Source organism: Peromyscus maniculatus, chromosome 3 (genome assembly GCF_049852395.1).
Source record: "Peromyscus maniculatus bairdii isolate BWxNUB_F1_BW_parent chromosome 3, HU_Pman_BW_mat_3.1, whole genome shotgun sequence".
Classification (NCBI taxonomy): Eukaryota; Metazoa; Chordata; class Mammalia; order Rodentia; family Cricetidae; genus Peromyscus; species Peromyscus maniculatus.
Genome location: NC_134854.1, coordinates 165,047,367 through 165,066,056, shown reverse-complemented (window position 1 = coordinate 165,066,056; position 18,690 = coordinate 165,047,367). Strand labels below are relative to the sequence as shown.

The 18,690-nt window shown below is 42.6% G+C and overlaps 1 protein-coding gene and 1 long non-coding RNA gene across 2 annotated transcripts in view; one reads left to right on the top strand and one right to left on the bottom strand.

Moving 5' to 3' along the window:
- The window catches only part of Sox5 (SRY-box transcription factor 5), a 1,002,153-nt gene that overhangs the window by 68,813 nt on the left and 914,650 nt on the right, over window positions 1–18,690 (top strand). The window lies entirely within an intron of this gene.
- Window positions 963–13,465, bottom strand: LOC121828170 (uncharacterized). Its single transcript, XR_013050230.1, has 2 exons — window positions 13,270–13,465; window positions 963–1,389 (listed from the first exon to the last, which is right to left on the bottom strand). It is a non-coding gene; the product is annotated as an uncharacterized LOC121828170 (long non-coding RNA).

Below are 18,690 nucleotides of genomic sequence, written 5' to 3'. Positions count from 1 at the left end.
CTCCAGAGCCGAGCACACTGAGGTGCCTGTGGCCTGGCCCCAGCTCCCATGTCTGCCCTTCCTATCCAAATGCTCACTGTGCAGACAGTGCCGTCCCATGTCTTGAGTCAGAACTCTGGCTTGTTGCCTCTCCTTTAACTAGAATATCACAAATCTACTCCTAGCTGCCTGCTCTGAATCATGTGGCAAAACTTAAAATGATTATGAAAATTCCAAATACAAGTGAGGGAAAGCACAACAAACTGGATTTTCTACTTACTGGAATTTTGATACATTTTTTTTTTAATTTTTAGGTTAGAATTTTAAAGTGATGGGTTTCATCATGTCATCTTCATACACATGCCACTGGACTTTGATCTCACATTCCCCTCCCCCAGTAGCACCCTCTGCCTCTACCCACCTTCTTTCTTCCCCAAGACAGTGCCTCGCTGCTTTCCTGCCCTGTGGGTCTCATTACCCATTCTATTTCCTGCCCTTAACGTCTCTTCCTCCCTTCTCACAATCTCATTTCTAACTCTTTGTCTTAAAAACACACATCAATCAACACACACTGATAGCCACATACATATGATTTTAAATTTAGGCTTCAAATATAAGATAAAGCTTGCCATTTTTTATTTGTTCGTTTGGTTGGTTTTGGAGTTTTTAAGACCTAGTGCTGGCTGTCTTTGAACTCACTATGATAGCCAGACTGGCATCAGACTAACAGAAATCACCCTGCCTCTGCCACCCAAATGCTGGGGATTAAAGGCATACACCACACCACACCCAGTGCATTCTGTTTTTAAGCATGGCTTATTTCATTTAACATAGTGACCTTTTGTTCCATCAATTTTTCCTGCAAATGTTGTGATTTGGATATGTGCACCTTTTCTTTATCCATCTGTCTGTTGATGGGCATCTAAGTTGGTTCCTCCTCTGAGATTTTGTGAATCATGCTGCAGTAAACAGAGATGGACAGGCCGACTAAACTTTGATTTATTTATCACTGCCACATTTTCTTCTTTTTCTGAGGTATTTTAAAGTAAATTTAGGCCACCATACAATTTACCCTCTATTTTATTAGCTGTCTTCAGAACGATGGTAATTTTCATGCTCATCAGTGTCACTTCAGATCTACCATTGATGATGGTAATTCCTTGAGATCATCCTATTCTATAAGAAAAATGTCCATGTTGTTGCAATAGAAAGGGCTGTTTTGAATAATACCCCAAATAAGTCATACATATCAACTTTGGTTGTCTCTCTGTTTCACTCAGGAACAGGGCTCCTCTCTCCTCTTTCATTGGCACCATTCACTTGTTGCAGAAATAAGTCACCTGTCACATTGCATGCCCTGCAGTCTTTGTCTCCTTTTGGTGGTAGCTCATTTCTTGTCCACTCTATCACCTAGAAATAGAAATTAGCTTTAGAGGTTCGATTAAATTCAAGTCTGCCCTCCTTGATCTTCTCCTCCCTGTTTCTCTTCCTTCTCCTCTCCCCTTCCTCCTCCTGCTTGTTCTTCCATCTAACCATGCATCTGAGTGTTAACATTGACCAGCTGGTTCCCTTGGTAACAAACAGACTCCACACCATAGTCCTCATCAGTCTCAACTCTGGTTGAATCCATTGGTGGCCATCACCCATATCCATCATTTCACTAAAGGGTGCAACACATGTCTATGATAATTCTATTATTTCAGCCACATTTACTGGGTAGAACTTTCTTGTAAAAAATCATTTTGGGGCTGTAGAGATGGCTTGTCATATAAAGGCACTTGCTTGATGACCTGAGTTTGATCCAGAAACCGTATGATGGGGACCATCTCCAGAAAGTTCTCCTCTGACCTCCATGCACATGCTGAGTACAGGCATGCATGCAGACACACAATGCACACCAGACTCGTTATACCCCAGCAACTCAGACCATTTGACTACCCTGGAATACAGGTTACAAGGGAGAGGGAGAGACAAGAGCTGGTGCTTGTATTTTCATGATCCGCTTAAATCTTCCTTCTCCAGGACTCACTTCTACGTCCCTTCAATTGCACAGGTGAATAGGCCCCTTCATCAGGAAGCTGTTGTTAATCCTGTGAGCGACATCAAACAGGGCTCAGTCCCCTTTCCAGGACTTCTCCTTTTCACCACACCCAGCAGCCCCCTTGCATACTGAAAGTACTAAGTCTTTCACCCAGAACATCACTTCATTGTAGATGATTTGGGCACCAGCAGTGATACTGAAAGTGACTGACAGAACCCAAGCTACCCCAAACAACACTGTGGATTGCCTCACCCCCATCATTGTGTCTCTTTTTCCCTCCAGGGTGGATTTATGAGCTTGAATGTCTCTTAGAGAATTTCTGTCCATTTCCAGAGTTTTAAAAATCATCTTTCTCTTTTCCTTTGTAAAAAAAAAATCCCATGCATTATATTTGATCATATTATTTTCAGTCCCCCAACTTCTCCAAAATCCCCTACTCAACTTCATGTTCTTTATCTGAAAAATAAAAATGAAAGAAAAAAAGGCACACACACAAACTAAAACAAACAAACCAAAAATATGGAGTCCCGTTTGTACTGTCCAACTACTTCTGAGCATGAAGCCTGCCCTGGAGTATATATAGTTGATACACCCAGGGATGGGCTTGAAAAAAACCAATTTCCCTGTACCAGCAGCTACCAATTGCAAAGTTTCCTGGTTAGCAGATGGACTTAAATAATACTAGTATTATTTCTAGTGATTTGCCAGAAAGTACTTACTTTCTGGTTCTGTAATCTTTCAGAGTTGGGAATGATATAAATGTGCTAAAATGGGATGGCACTGAAATTGTTAGTATGGGATGTTCTATAGAAATGTGTTGTAAGCAGTATGACTCTAGTGTCCTGTGTGCTTGTGTGACCCTTCACTCAGTTGTTGAAGCCTTGGTTCCCATTTCATGTGGTTTGGAGATGGAGCCCCTGGGAGAATAAAGTAATAAAGCTGGGTCCCTCATCAATAGGGTTCGTGTGCTTACAAGAAGAAGCCAAAGAGCTCACTTTCCTTATGTGAAGCTGCCAGTATGGAGCAGAGAGGAGGGTCCTCCACAAAACCAGATCTGGATGTCCAGAATTGGCACATCGATTTTTATCATTTAAGCCACCTGGTGTATGGTAGTTTATCATAGCAGCTACAACATCTTGTAAGACAACATCTTGAAAAGTAAGTAAAACTTGATTTTGGATGTTGTCCTGATGTGATAATTGTTAATAAAAACATGTGTGTATACATATATATACATATATAAATATATGCATTATGCATGCATGCATGTGTGTGTATGTGTGTGTAGCAAAAATAAAGAGGCCATCCAATTGGGAGTGAGTAGGGGGCATGAGAGGGGCTAGAGGGAGGACAGGGAAAAGGGGAAAGGGGAGAAGTGATATCATTATATTTTAAATAAAAATCTTTAATAAGAAAGTATATTCCTGAAGAACTGTGCTTTGTATGCAGTTAAAAACAAGTCAACACATGACTTGCCAAGTAGTTTTCTTTCATGTGTGCTGCTGGAGCACCTCACGTGCCGCTGGAGCACCTCACGTGCTGCTGGAGCACCTCGCGTGCTGCTGGAGCATCTCGTGTGCTGCTGCTGGCGCACCTCGTGTGCTTCTGGAGCACCTCACGTGCTGCTGGAGCACCTCACAGCAGAGTCAAAGGAATGTAAGAATTCCATAAAACTGTTTATGATCTCTGCTAGATTGTTCAGTAGTGTGTGTGAGTGTGTGTGTGTGTTTTCATCATAGTCTTAAAGTGCCCAATACTCAGAAGAATGCTTTTAGTCTTCACAGTCAGACCAGAACTGGATGAAAACACATTTTTGCGTGTATGGAATTTTGAAGACATCTCCCTGATAAATAATTTGACCACTAGGTCAGCCTTTCACACATGCTAAAATGTACTCTGACTGTGACTTCTGCTCATCGTGTGAGCCAGAAATACTCGAGCACAGTCCTAGCAAACCTAAATTTTACACTCTTCATTCATTTGCACAAAAAATAAGCTGCACACTTGGAAATCAGGTTTTATGTGTTTGCTTCTTGAATGGAGCTATTTCAAGTGGCGCCCCACCTCTTTAGTGAAGAGAAACTCACTGTTTTTTTCCTGTAACCTCTCCATAAAAGGTTAAACAGAACAGGCAAGAAAACCACCACACAACTCAGAATCCAGACAGCAGAAGGTTGAGGGCACTGTCCTCGGGAGGCAGTGCCAGGACCACTGCTTAGCCACAGTGAGTTGGGTGGCTGTGGTTGAGCCGCCTGTGGACTGCAATGGGGACTTCTGTGGTAGAGACAGTAGTGAGAAGGGCAGATAGTGGTTTAAATTCATGTTGAGTTAAGTGTGTCATATGTGAGTTTCATTCACTCACTCCAAACGAGACTATCCAGAAATCCCCCCAAACTAGCAAATATAACAGAGTTTTAATATGATTAAAAGCAAACCCCTGTGCCAAGTTCAAGCAAAGGTTGGCCATTTATTTTGGGTGATTGATGCCCCCCATTTCCTCATGTGTAAAATGGGTATTATAATTGAGCTCACCTCACAACATTCTTTAGCAGAATCAATGAACTAATGTTGTGGATATCACTCTATATAAATAAAACACTGATGGCCAGTGACCAGACTGGAAGTATAGGCGGGACAAGGAGAGAGGAGAATTGGGGAAACAGGAAGAAGGAGGGGGAGCCACTGGAGCCACTGCCAGGACAAGCAGCATGTAAAGACGCCGGTAAGCCACCAGCCACTTGGCAAGGTATAGATTTATAGAAATGGGTTAATTTAAGATATAAGAACAGTTAGCAAGAAGCCTGCCACGGCCATACAGTTTATAAGTGATATAAGCGTCTGAGTGATTATTTTATACGTGGATTGTGGGACTGTGGGGCTTGGGGAACCTGGAGAGAAGCCCTCCAGCAACAAACTAATATGCATGGATGGCAGAAAGTATAGTCAATGTACTTCATATGTTCTGGCAAAAGAGAAGAGGAGAGAATAGGACATACCTATGAATGGGGTGTGTGTTTGGAAGACACACACACACACAGACACCTTGTAGTCTCTGACTTGGTGGTTTTGGGAAGGTAGACTCTTCAAGTATGAATGTTAGGGTTGTGTTTTACTTAAAACAAATTCTTCAGGTACACATGGAATTGAGACACTGTGGACTAATTGTCTTAAGACAAAGAAAAACTCCCTTTTTTTATCCACTTGGCTGCCTCAGGTGTGGACCAAGTTAGCTGTGTAGCGGTGTGAGACTGGATTCTGCTTTTGTCTTAAAACACCTGTGTTCTCTGAGCATGTTTACAGGTTTTTATGATGAGGTCTGTCTACCTTACAGCTAAATATGGACATATTCAAAAGAAGTTCCAGTTTCTTTCAATTGTTCAAAGAACCATCACCTTGTTGCTTTTAATTTCCATCACAGCCGTTCCCTTGCTTTGACCGCTTTCCTTTGAGAAACTTCCAGTCTTGCTTCTGTTGTGTTTGCTTCTTTTTTTATTCCAGACAGAACGCAGGGTTTCCCACACTGACTGCCTTCAGCTCCAGCCCTCTGAGTCTAATAGTATCTCATGGGTGTACATTGGATGGGGAAGATGGAATCATTTTGTTTGAATAGTTGGCAGCAAACTAGCAAGAGGCAGAGCGTGGTGGCCGGGCCTGAGCTTTTCCAGTCAGGCAAGGGCCAGAACATGGTTGTCTCTTTCTGGCACAAGTGAACCCCAGAGTCCAGCATGAATATTCTCATGCTTTCACCATCTTCTTGTCTGGACCATCTCATCTCCGGATGTTATTCTCAGACCCTGGGTTGGGAGGTTTGTACTTTCAATAGTTCTGATGCCCCACCCCCACTTCATCTTATCTTGGATGCAGCATGAAAAAAAGGTGAGATCAGCCAGGGTGGTTGAAAACACTGCAGTTATGCTGTGTTTGGATTAGTTTGAGGTTCAGAGTGCTGGGCTTTTGAACCACCCATATCGACACAAATGCCAAGGCAGGCTACTTGTAGAAAGGCAAGAATCTGGAGTTCATGTTGACGCCATTGCCCATCAGAACAAAAAGGAAGAAAAAGGGTTTTTGCATGTTTCTGAACTCAGCTTGTTTACATGGTTATCAGCTATTTTGGGGTTTGCCATCAAGACTGGAAAACAGGGTAGATTTCTGAAAATAATGTACCCATGCTCCAATTTTGGTGTACTTATATTTTTGTGGAATGTTATAAACTTTTAAACTTTACTTCAAGGAGTTACAGTTAGGTATTTCAATAACAACTACTTGTTTGCTCAAAATCTCTGGATTAGATACAGGATAAACAGAGACTGCTGAGTGACTTACAATTTAAAACATCTTCTAAATGTCCTTGTTTGTATTTTGGAGACATGATTTTAAGAGACCCTGAAGTGATCCCCGATTGTGTATGCTGAGAAGGCAAAGCATTTAGTCTTGGGAGGCTGAGCACAGTGCAGCGATTGGGATGGCCTAGAGTCCTGATGTAAAGACACAGTGTAGATGCTATTTAAGTGTAAAAAGTGATTGATTAGAAGATTTCTGTGGGAAAATTAGACTATAAAGTAAGTGCCAAGTTAACTTGAGTAGTTACTGATTATTATATTAAGAAGGCTGATCGGAGCAGAGCTGTAGAGAGGACAGCCGGGAGTTAGAGATGGTGAAATATAGCTTTCTCTTTCAGTTGTTTGACTGGAAACAACTTTGAATTATGAATCTGAGAAATGCAAACTCTGATCACAGTCATGAAACGACTTCAGTCTTCATTCAGGCTGTGGTTGCTCTCACTGTAGAGTCCCTCACACCATGTCCTTTTAAACCTACACTTCCCTTCAAAAATTGCCCTTAGACTTCCAGTAAAGTAACAGAGATAATTGAGGTTTATTGACACCCAATGCCGCTTCTGTCTCCTCTTGCCTTATAAGTAGACACATCCAACAATCAATTTCCATCACCAATAAAGTGTACCAATTCTATAGGTGACATTCATTCTATAAATCGCATAAATGCTATAAATTTCATGACTGCTATAAATATCAAGTCTATGAGTATTTGTATCATAGCTGATAAGATAATAGTGTTTTTCTTTCATTGATGAGATTGTTCACTTTTAACTGCTGGGAACTCTTCAGGTTTGATTCCTTTGTCCTGTGGGTGATCTGTCATCTCTCTCCACTCTTCTTTTCTGAACCTGCCAACTATTTCAACCTCATCTGTTTTCTCTGCCCTGTCACCAGGGTCAGGCAGTTTTTCAAGGTTTGCCCTTGCGTGTAGCTCTTTACCAATGGAGATATTTAGACACTAAAATCTTGCCCCATGAATTAATGCAAAAGAAAACTATGACTTGGATGGTTTTTAAAAGAAGTACTAAATCAATCAATCAGAGTGTTTAGAGAAATACGAGTCTGGCCAAAGGCTATTTCTAGTCTTGGATCCCAAGAGCCTGTGGGAGCTGGAAGGTTCTTCCAAGCTGTGAAATGTTTAGGGGACTGCATCTGTGTCTTCTCCCTAGACGACCTAGAAGTCTTTGAAATCATCTTAACATTTTATGAGCAATTCATGATTTTTCCTTCTTTTCCATCCAGTGAGGTATCATTTTCTCATTCCTTCATGGAAGTACAGAAGTAACACAAACAAAAGCCAAGGCAAAATGTGGCCTATTAAAGGGTACTCTCCATGAAGAGTGCTGTGGGCTCCTGTCTGGGAGGTGGGGAGCAAGCTCCCTGTTCCTCAGCACACACACAGCACACAAATGCACCCATCCTCTCCTTTTCCGGGAGCCTCATCCCTGCCAACCAAGTGCGCATCGTGGTGGGAAATAACACAGATTCAACAAGATCACAACCTCACTGCGAAAACTGCTCTTAATGAGGTGCTGTGTATGAATTAATTAAATTAGTTTCCCCTTGTGTGGCAAGCCCTGGTTAGCGTTTATCTGCTTCCCTAATTTATGAGTGTAAAATTATGGAGTAGCCTCTGCCTTGCTTGTTTTCGTCAAAGAGATGGGCTAATTTATAGAGAATCTTTATCAGCCAGGGGCTGCTGTGGGCCCACCCTCCCAGTGCTGACTAATGAATGGGAACAGTAGGAGACTTTGGTACACAGCCCTTCCTGTGACCACAGTGGTGGGTTGCTTATGGCCATCTCCAGTTGCTTCTTGTCTAGCAAATAGATAGCCAGCTTTTTCTGTTTCTTGTTTGTTGGCATGTTGGAGGCTTCCTGATTATTTTTTTCTTTCTCTCTTTTTTAAAAAATACAAGGTATGAATTTAAAGTGGAAAGGGTGTGAAATGCCGGTTTCTTTTTGTTTCGGAGAAAGCGAAGATTGTGCGTTCAGTGTTGGAACGATGGTCGCTAAGAACTCCCAACAATGGGTGAAGGAATAATAGTACAACCAGCTGAGAAATGGAGAGTTTTGAAAGGCAATATTCTTCAATGTGGGAAAGTAATAAAGTGTCAAAATGAACTTCAATAGAAAAGCCTGTGCGAGGAAGGGGGAGAGCGTGGCTTTTATCCTGCTGTCAGGGCTCGGGATTTGTTTTCTTTTTACTCTGACAAAACTCTTTGGGGTGATTTTTTTTTCTCCTCAATTCAAACAGTTGATACTAGTGTTAATTTAAACTCTCATGTGTTTACATCCTCAAATCTTTTGAAGAGAACCCACCCCCAATGTTTTTGTTATCTGGGAACTTTTAAGGACAGAGCTACTGTTTCCAAGGCACACACACACACACACAGAGAGAGAGAGAGAGAGAGAGAGAGAGAGAGAGAGAGAGAGAGAGAGAGAGAGAGAGAGAGAGAGAGAGTCCTCAATTGGATTGAGAAGTAAATGAATTCAGAATAACTCAGGACACCATTAAAGGCTTGTATTTGCTTCCATGCAGCTACATGATTATTTTGGAGAAAAAAAAGTGTCACTCTTTAGTCACTGATTACTTAATTTATAAAACACTGGCCACAGAGCGATGCTTTGCACAGAGACCAGTGACAGAGCTTCACAGGCGGCAAGTCCACAGCTGAACTTCATCTAGGATTTCAGGTTCTGACTTCTCTCCTGTCATTGGCCACTGATCTGCTTGATTTCCTCCAAGAATTCCAGGCCAGAGGAAAGAATGCCAGAGACATGTTTCCAAAGAGATGAGTCACCCGGTGGCTTGATAGAAGAAAATCTGTGTTCGCTTTGCAAAGGGATTTGAACAGATACTGGAGGAGCGGGTTTCGTCACTGTTTTCAGCTTTATACTGAACAGTGTGGTGCTTTCTGTCCCAACACTTAAAGACACTAAGTCCACAGCACCTCCCTTCTGTGTGTCCTGGGAAACTTGTATTTGAAAAACAGAGAGGCAATGTTGTGTGTGTGTGTATGTGTGTGTGTGTGTGTGTGTGTGTGTGTGTGTGTATGACATGTGTATGAGTAGGTGTGTGTATGAGTGTGTGTGTGTGTGTGTATGCATGACATGTGTATGAGTAGGTGTGTGTATGAGTATGTGTGTGTGTGTGTATATGTGTGTGCATGACATGTGTATGAGTAGGGATGTATGAGTATGTGTGTGTGTTATCCCACAGGAGAAGTTAAAGATATCATTAGCATCCTTCCTCTGACTTCCTTAAATTAGACTGCAGGCATTCCAGTACTAGCCTGCCCTGATATAAGGGATTTTGGGGCTCTCCATTGTGTACAGAAGTCTTCCTCTTTCCCTCTTCTTGAAGGTCCCCCAACATCTCTCTCGACCGAGTTTCTCTATTACTTTCAAAGTCCATACTGTAAACTGTTGGCTTTGTGGCACTTTCTTTGCCCAGGGGACACATGACATCCCTCCCTACACCCACAGCCTTCATTTCATCCTAAAGTATTTATTAGTCTTTCTGCATCTGGTAGCTCTTCAGGTTCTAGAAGGGGGTGATAAGAAGAGAACAAGAGTGGATGCAGTGTGGGCACAACCCTAGAGAATGAAGAACTAGAAAGAAGCAAGCAAACACAAATCTATAGATACTAGGCTTGTGGTCATAATATAGTGCTTTGAACACAGAGGTCTGTGGTTGAACTATGCCTGGGGTGAGAAAAAGGACAATGTGAGTCACTAAGGATAAAGGAAGTTGGGTGTATCTCTCTGGAAGGTGCTACCAGGCTATAAAGGGAACTGCCATGTGAAGATCTGGGAGATGAGAGGCAAGCAAAGGTCCTGGGGCAGAGACATATCTCCCTGAGTTCCGGGGACAAGAGAAAAGTTAATTGTCTGGGGCCCAGTCAGCTAAGGAGTCATAGCTGAGAGCTGCCCTCAGAGAGTGGGTGTGCCAGGTCACAGAGGGATTTGTGCACCAGCAGAGAGGGCATGATTTCAATGTCTTGGAACAGAGTCAGGCAAAAGGTTATAAGGATTCTGTTCTTTGAGTGTCATTTATGGCCCAGCAATGCTCTGCACAGTCCTTGGTAAGGGAAAGAGCAACCGCTCTACTTGAGTAAAAGTTAATCAGCTTCACAGTGGGGCGGGGGGAGGGGACAGTAAACATTTGCCAAACTGTGAGAGGAATAGAGCAGTGAGGACTCTGAAACGGATTATTTTAGATGTCTGGAATTCTGCTGCAGCAGAAAGTTGGGATTATATGCTGCCTTTGTTTGTTTGTTTTTGAGACAGGCTACACAGCTGAGGATGACCCTCAACTCCTGACCATTTTGCTTCTGTCTCCAAACACTGAGATGATAGACCTGGATGGTCATACTCGGATTTTGCAATGCTGGGGCTTGAACCCTGGGAGGTGTGCATGCCAGGTATGCTACGAACTGAGTGGCACACTGGCCATCACACCTTATTCTTGATGATGGCCTGCTGTCACATGCCCGTCTTGATGGTAGGCATGTCCGAGAATTTTGAGAAAGAGCAGGTGCAGGTCTAAGGAAGGAGAAGGTGTGAGGGTGGGAACCAGTGCAGACTGCCTTCTGGTCCAACTTCTGTCTCGCGCTTGGCTGGTCATGGCTATAATATCCCATCTCTCTTAACCTTTGTTTTCAGCCAAGAAAATTCGTGTGATGTGAGTAGGATCCGTGTTATTGATTGTCATGAGCTTTTACTGAAGCTATCCATGTTGAACAGTAAGAATGGGGTCTTTCAAACCCCCCAACTGTTTCCTCAATGCAGGTCAAAGGCTTTCCAAGTGCCACTGTTACAAAGGCCTTCTCAGGATCTTCTCAAGTTCTGCGATGTCAATCCTTGGCTGTTTTTCATGCCCTTTCTGGGGTTACAGGAGAACACTGACAGTAAAATGATACAGAGGAACCTAGTGTTTATTTTAAACATCTCAAGCAAAACCTGCTTTTTTTTTTAACTCAGGGAAGCTGAGAAATACATATTCAGGAAGGAATATTGAGGAGACATGAGTGGTAGTCATTTGGCAGACAATTATGATCCCAATACATCTTATTAATTTTCCTTCATGCTTGACTCCACTATAAACTTGTGTGCATGAAAAACCCTTGTGTGCCTCAGCTCATACCTCATAACCTGTGTCATTTATATCTCTTCGTTGTCCTCCGGGAACTGTCTTTGGTGGATTTGCAATGCTCACCGTGTATCACCTCTAAGAGCTTCCTCTAGATGAAGGCCGTGTTGGCTCACTGTCCCTGTATACCCTGTGCTTCATGGCACGTGCCTGAAGCACTGTAGGGGGGTGATGAGCTCTTGTCCCTTGGGAAGAAGCCAGTGGGACAAGTTTCATCATAGGGAGCAAAGTGTCAAGTAATCAATCCAGCCTGGGGGCTTTAACTGAGGTACGTTTTAGAAGTTTGATCTCTGGTAGGCTTGGATTTCCCAGTGCATTCTTTGGAGGCTCTTTACCTCTCTTTTCATGAAGATGCTGAGATTTAGATCCGAAGGCATGGTTAAAAATGAGTGGTAGAATTTAGGCTGGAGGCCTTGGAGGGTGTGGTACACTGCTCCTTTCCAACTCTTAAATAATTCTGAACACTTTAACCAGCCAAACAAATGACTCCCTCTGGCCCTTTTGTCCATTTCTTCTGCTTCTTCCTTGCTGTTCCCAGCAGCATTATGTAAGTTACCTGGGAATTGCACAGCTTGGCTGCCCTGAGCCAGATAGCCGGAATTCTAGAATCTTCACGTAGTCAGACACAACAGTAAAGCTGGATGATTTGAGGCTAACCAGGAAGAATCTGGGAGGAATGTGTTAACTCAGTCTTAATTTTTAAATTTAAAAATGATATTTCAAGTGAATGACACTTTTTCTAATCATTGTGTCTTTCAAGTAGTTGGAGCCAAAAAGGACAGAGGCAAGCCACATGTCTAGAAATTGGTAGCCCAGTTTGGTGTTTTTCAAAAAGTTTGAGTAAACTGTGAGGACACACTTAATAGTTCAGCAGTAGCCATCTTTTCCATCCCTGGCCACCTTCCACGAGTTACTAGGAAATGAGCAGAAGTTGTCAACGAAGTTCTAATTCCACATCCCCCTGCCCTTTATCCCCATCGAGGAACATGGAGACTAATGTCTTCCATTCTGACTTTGAGGTTAGATTATTCAACTTGCTTCCCTTTTGAATGGTTTGGATTATTGTAACATATTTAACTGAGTTATTTATTGTGAAGTAGTAGCATCCCCCCCCATATTTATTCTCACTATAGTGTAAACATCTACAGTAATTTATGACACTTAGAAATCATTCAGCACCAAATAGGAAATTTTCAAACCCAAAGCTTGTCTTTTCTTTTGCTACAAAGGAACTCTAAGGTGTTCTGATCTCTCACAGCTCGGGGCTGCGTTCTTTGCTCCACCACACTCCACACATCCCTGTGCTTCTCTTGATTATCTTGTCAGATGAACGCTGCTCATAGTTGTTCACAAATGGGCCAGCTTTAGATGGTGTATGTCATGAGACAGTTTCCAAAATTTAAAAGTTCACCCCTTGACCTGAAACCAGAATTCTCTTGTCAACATTTAATGTCATTGTGATGGAAACCATCCTAAAATAAACCTCCAGTGAGAAGCAGCCAGCATCTAGATTTGGTGTTGGTCAGTGCTTTCTGCTAGAACCTTCTGGACTTCCCTAGAGGGGGTTGTGAGAACCGTTTTAGAACTTACATTTTCTTACATTACCCTGAGAGCTTCTGTGGCTCTTTTGTAGTTCTTCTGGAAGGAGGAGATGGAGGGGCTGCCAGGCTCCAGTCTGATCTTTGAGTCTGACGTATGTCCTCAGGCACAGCTTCCCTTGACAGCACTGTTGCCAATAGTCTGGGGCATGGCTTACCTTTGGGCCATGCCTACAGGAAATATCTTCGTAAGTCACAGAAGATGAGACACGTGGGCACTTCTTTAGTTGCTGCAAACTGAAGCACAGTTCAAGTCACTGTTTCTTCAGTCAACGGCCTCCAAAGGGTGGTGGTTCACTGATGACAGTGGAATTTCACTCAAGGTAGTGGCAGAGAGAAGTGGGACTGTAACGCCCAGTGCTGACCTGGAGCCAGAGAATAAAATAACTGTTTTGTGGTGTGGGAGATTGAGCCCATGACTCGCTATGCATCAGCCAAATGCTCTACTAGCAAGTTACACCCCTGGCCCTAAAGTGGCTTAAAACTGATAGAATACATGGCAAATCCCACACTAGTGACTCTGAAATTATGTATGTACATGTATATACACACATATATGTGCACACATATGTATATAATGAGAAATAAATATATTAAACTATATAAACAAGTGATTTAAGCCAAATTACCTTTAGAGTGTTTTCTTTATGCAAATATGGATAGGACACATTTCCTATATGCTACTCCCCCTGTCTTGTTTTTATAGAGTTGGTGGCACACTAGAACTGCATTGCCATAGATTTCTGTTACATTAATCCTTAGAATGCTGTGTTCTAAAGTATGTATGTAATTCTTTTCTTTTTTTCAGACAGGGTCTCATGTAGCTGAGGCTGATTTTGAACTTCTGATCCTCTGCCTCCATTTGCCAAGTACTGGGATTACAGGCGTGTACCACTGTACCTAATTACAATTCTCTTACTTTTCTCCCCTCCCTCCCTCCCTCCCTCCCTGCCCCCCTCCCTTCCTCCCTCCCTCCCTCCCCTCTATCATTCTTATGGTGGTTCTAGGAATGGAATTCAGAACCTCATATATGCTGGGCAAGCCATCCAGCCCCCACTGAGCTGTATTCCGAGTCCACAATTCTTTTCTGAAAAATATATAATTTCCATGAAGAGTTGAAGTGATGTCCAGAGAGCTCGATCTTCATTTGTGATGGAGGCTCTTCTATAAGTCATGACTTTAGATACATTTTATAGCTTCCTTAGCCCTCAGTTTTCCTCATAAACTATGGCAGTCATAACCCATGCTCTCTACTGTGTGCTCTTGCTGTGGAGGTCACCTGAGGTCATACATGGGAAATTCTTTAAGATGTTTGAGGGTGTCACTTGCTGTCCTTATGGCAGGCTGCCCTAGATTAGATAGCATCCCAGTGTCCTGTCTTGCCAGGTACAATTTAGGGGCAGTGAACTCATAAGGGATTGTGGCTGCCTTGTCCTTATATGCAGTATAGAACAAGGTTTGTGTGGGTGTGGGGGGGTCGTATGTATGTGTGTGTGTGTGTGTGTGTGTGTGTGTGTGTGTGTGTGTGTGTGCCAGGGTGCTAGCTATTCTTTGCAGTTGTCCTAGCCTTGTGCTTCTGTTGTGGTAGGAGGGAGGAGCTGGGAGGTTTCTCCCTACCTAGTCTCTTACATGTTCTAAGCTCCATTGTGATTTATGCCATGGAGTTCTTTTCCTTTCTTGTCATTTTCACAACACTGGAGGTGGAACCCCGGGCTATGTGCACACTAGACAAGCGCTTCTTCGCTGAGTTACACCGTGAGCTGTCTTCTTGCTTTTTACTTTGAGACCACGTCTCCCTTATTGCAAAGGCTGGTCTTGAACTCAATCCGTAGCTCACACATTGAATTTGTTTTGGTTCTTTCTCAGCATCCTAAATAGCTGGGACAGTAGGCCTGTTCCACTAGGCTGTTTTTTTCTATGTTAAGGCTGAGAAGCCTGAAGTTATCTTCATCATGGGGAGGGAGTATCAGTAGATACCACTTTTTCTTTCTAAAAAGTAAATGTATTCTCTGACAGTTTCCTATATGTACATAACACACTCTGGTCACACTCATCCTTTACCCTCTCTTATCTTCATTTTTATCAATTCCCCATTTCTCCCATGAAATCGCTATCCTACTTCCTTGTCCTTTTGTTTCGTGTGCTTTGCTTTGTGACCACTGGGTTTAAGCAGGGATGCTCTACTGGGCATGAACATGAAGTGTCCACTCAGGAGTGACCCACCGGAAACTATAAAAGACAATGCCTTCTCTCCCTCAGTAGTCCTAGACAGGATTGACACCACGAACCGCACCCTATCTATGACTGGATGTTTACTTGTTTGGACTTGTGCCCTATCAAGACAACTGCAGCTGTTGTGAATTCATGAGTATCCTGGCCATATGATGCCACAAGACGGCATTTCACAGTCCTCTCTTTCATCCTCCAGCTCCTAAATTCTCTCTGCTTGTTTAAGACTGGACACCCAGCGGTCACCTCTTGTCAGCACCTCGAGTCTCTGCATTAACTGAGGTTCTGTGTAAAGACAAGTTCCTCTGATCTGGGGTGAGGATAGCACTCCATAGATACAAGCATAAATAATTAGTAGGCAGGGTGGGATAATATGTTCATTTGGCAAAACAAAAGTAGTAGGCTTACCTTTGTGTCTATGACCTCCCCAGTCATGGGCTTTTGACCAGATCCACATTACTAGGTATGGACTCCCTTCTCTGAATCAGGTCTCCGATCCAATCAGAAATGAGTTGGTTACCCCCATAGAAACTACTATGGTTACCCCATAGTAGTCACTGCTCCACTCGGTACCTCTTGCCTGACAAGTTACATACCATCATTTCTGAAGTCACGTCCTTTTCCATTCTTTCATATCACAGCAGAGGAAGTTACTAATAAATACAAGAATTTTACTTTTTAATGGTGTTGCATGATTACTGACAGTGACCTTGTAAAGCAAGCTTTTTATCTCACAAAGTAATCTTGAAGTGGTTTCCTATATTGCATACCTGGCTTCCCCTGTAACTGACATCTTACAGAGGTGTGTCATGTTAACTTCACCATGACTAACAACCAGTGCTACTTTGTTCATATCAATTGAACTCCGTGCTGGGCTCTCTTCCTTAGGTTTCCCTTTCACATCCATCTCTTTCTGCTCCAGGATCTTATGTTTCATTTAATATCATATTTCTTAGGCTCTTCTTGACTCTGATAGTTTTTCAGACCTTCCTTGTTGGCTTTGACCATGTTGAAGACTTCGGACATTGACTTTTAACCAGAGACTTCAAGTTTGCTCATTGGAAGAGAAATATCAGAGATTCACTGCCTCACCCACAAATAAGCCCCTACAGTGCAGAAAGTATATCCCTTCTTGGCCTCATCAAAATCTAAGCCCATCTAGTAAACCAGTTTCAAAGGATGAAAGGGATCTGATGTTAAAAATGGCCATGATACATTATCAGATGTGCTCAGAGCAATTAAAATGTTTAATGAGCCTGAGTGGCCTTACTCAGTATAATCTTTTCAGTTCCACCCACTTACCTGAAAATTTTATGGCTGTTGCACACATGTAGTGATGACAATTCTGGTTAGCTGCTCAAGACCGATGCAAGATCAAGCTGATTTAAATTCTATTATTCAAGGCAGGGGGTATCCCCCCGAGGTCCCTCCTCAGTTAAGGAGTCATTGGCAGGTGATAGTGACTCACTTTTCTTTGGGGGATGGTGGCCACTGGTAGTTTTCTCATGCCCTGGGAGATGATGACTCTACACCCGTACACATGCAGGCAACATTCATTTGACTGAGGGGGTATAAGACAAAAAGAGATGAAGTTGGGAGGAAGATATGTTGGAGGGAGGTAAGTAAGGGGGGCAACTATAATCAAGATACATTATCTACTTGCATGAAATACTCAAAGAATAAATAAAATATTATTAAAATGTTTACTGAAGAGATATAAATTTTTTCCATTTATTTCTTAGAACGTTTTAATGCTTACATAAAACTCTACATCTTAAGCCTAAGCACAGGAGACTTTGTACATAGTACAGAATCTAAGTGATCTGGCAGCCCATTCTTTCAGAAAAGGCCAATTTTCATCACAAGTATCGAGAACGACATGTATACACATCACTTGTAGACAGAAGCAACTTGGGTACCTTGAAAGCGTTTAGCCTCACTCACCCACAATGAGCTAGCCTTAAGTGTTCATTATCATGAGTGCCTGTTTCTATTCATACTTGACAAGATTGAGCCATTAACTTTTCAGAGTAACTTTATCCAAGCTTATGAAGTGATTATGTCTCGTCATTTTGGGATCATTATTGGCCTTGTGTTTCATGCCCTAGGACTCACCTTTCACTTTTCACAGTGACCTAGTTTTACTATATTTCTCAAGTCAGAGAAGTATGGTATTTGCATTAATTTAGGTGGAGAAATAGTTGTTTTCTGTGCTTCACAAAGAGGGAAGGCTTTTCAGTCTTGGGGATTGAGGAAAACTAGGGCACCCTGACTTTGAGGTAGCTGTACAGATCTCGTGATGCTTGGGCTGAGCTATGGAGCCCTTTTAACCCAGTCTGGAATATATGGGTTCATGGCAAGGAAGGCCAATGGCAGAGCCAGCTGCCTTCTTGTTTCTCTTTGAGTAAAAGTAGCAAGGTTAAGCATTTCATGAAGACAAAACCTTGGAGTGACATGTCTACCTGCTGGCAGCAGTCTCCTCAACCAAAGCTGTTTATACTTTATTAGCTCAATTAAATGGAGTGAGGAGCTTGGGTTCTGAATTTGGTGAGGGCATTTGGAACATGTGTTGACTTGTGGGTTCGAGTTTACCTCAAAACAACAACAATGCCCCAATGTGCTAGGTATGTGATGAAATAGCAAATCTCCCCAGTAGTAAATGGGAAAGCTTTATTTTTGCATCAGGAGAAAGATGTGTTACTTGGTTTTATTTGCTTACTTAGTCTTGACTGGGCTGTAGTTAGACCATGCAGCTCAGGCTTCCATTACCATTCTGTCTCTCCCAGGAGAGACTTGATCTCTCTGAATTGTGAGCCAAGAAAACCTCCCTTTTGTCAGTTGATTCTTGTCAGATACTTGGTCATGAGAAAGTGTTCAAGCTTCAGTTAAACACCCAGTCAGTGGAATACTTAAGGATTTCTGTCCATGTTAATTTGGAAAAGTTTGACTCTAATCAAACCCTGTAATTTGGGTTGGAGAGATATCTCAGCTGTTAAAGGATAAGACTCACACTTCTGAGCATCAAGAGTTCTGTTCCCAAAGCTTGTAATTTACTATTTTGTTTTACATGGGGTTTTGTTCCTAACCAAGCATGCAGACTTGTGACTTCACAGCACAGTGCTTTGTGACTATGTGGGAGCCTGAGGACTGATGTGCCGATGGTAATAAAAGAGGTACAGCCTCAAGGGCAGAGGCTTCTGAGGGAGTGCGTCTCAGCCCTGCTCAGAAAGAGTGTTTTGGGCACTGCGGAAATTCCCTTATGAGGATTTGAGTTAACTCAGTGTTGTGATACATCTTTTCTGCCACAACCATCAGCCACAAAACCCACCAAAAGAATCACCTGTGACTTC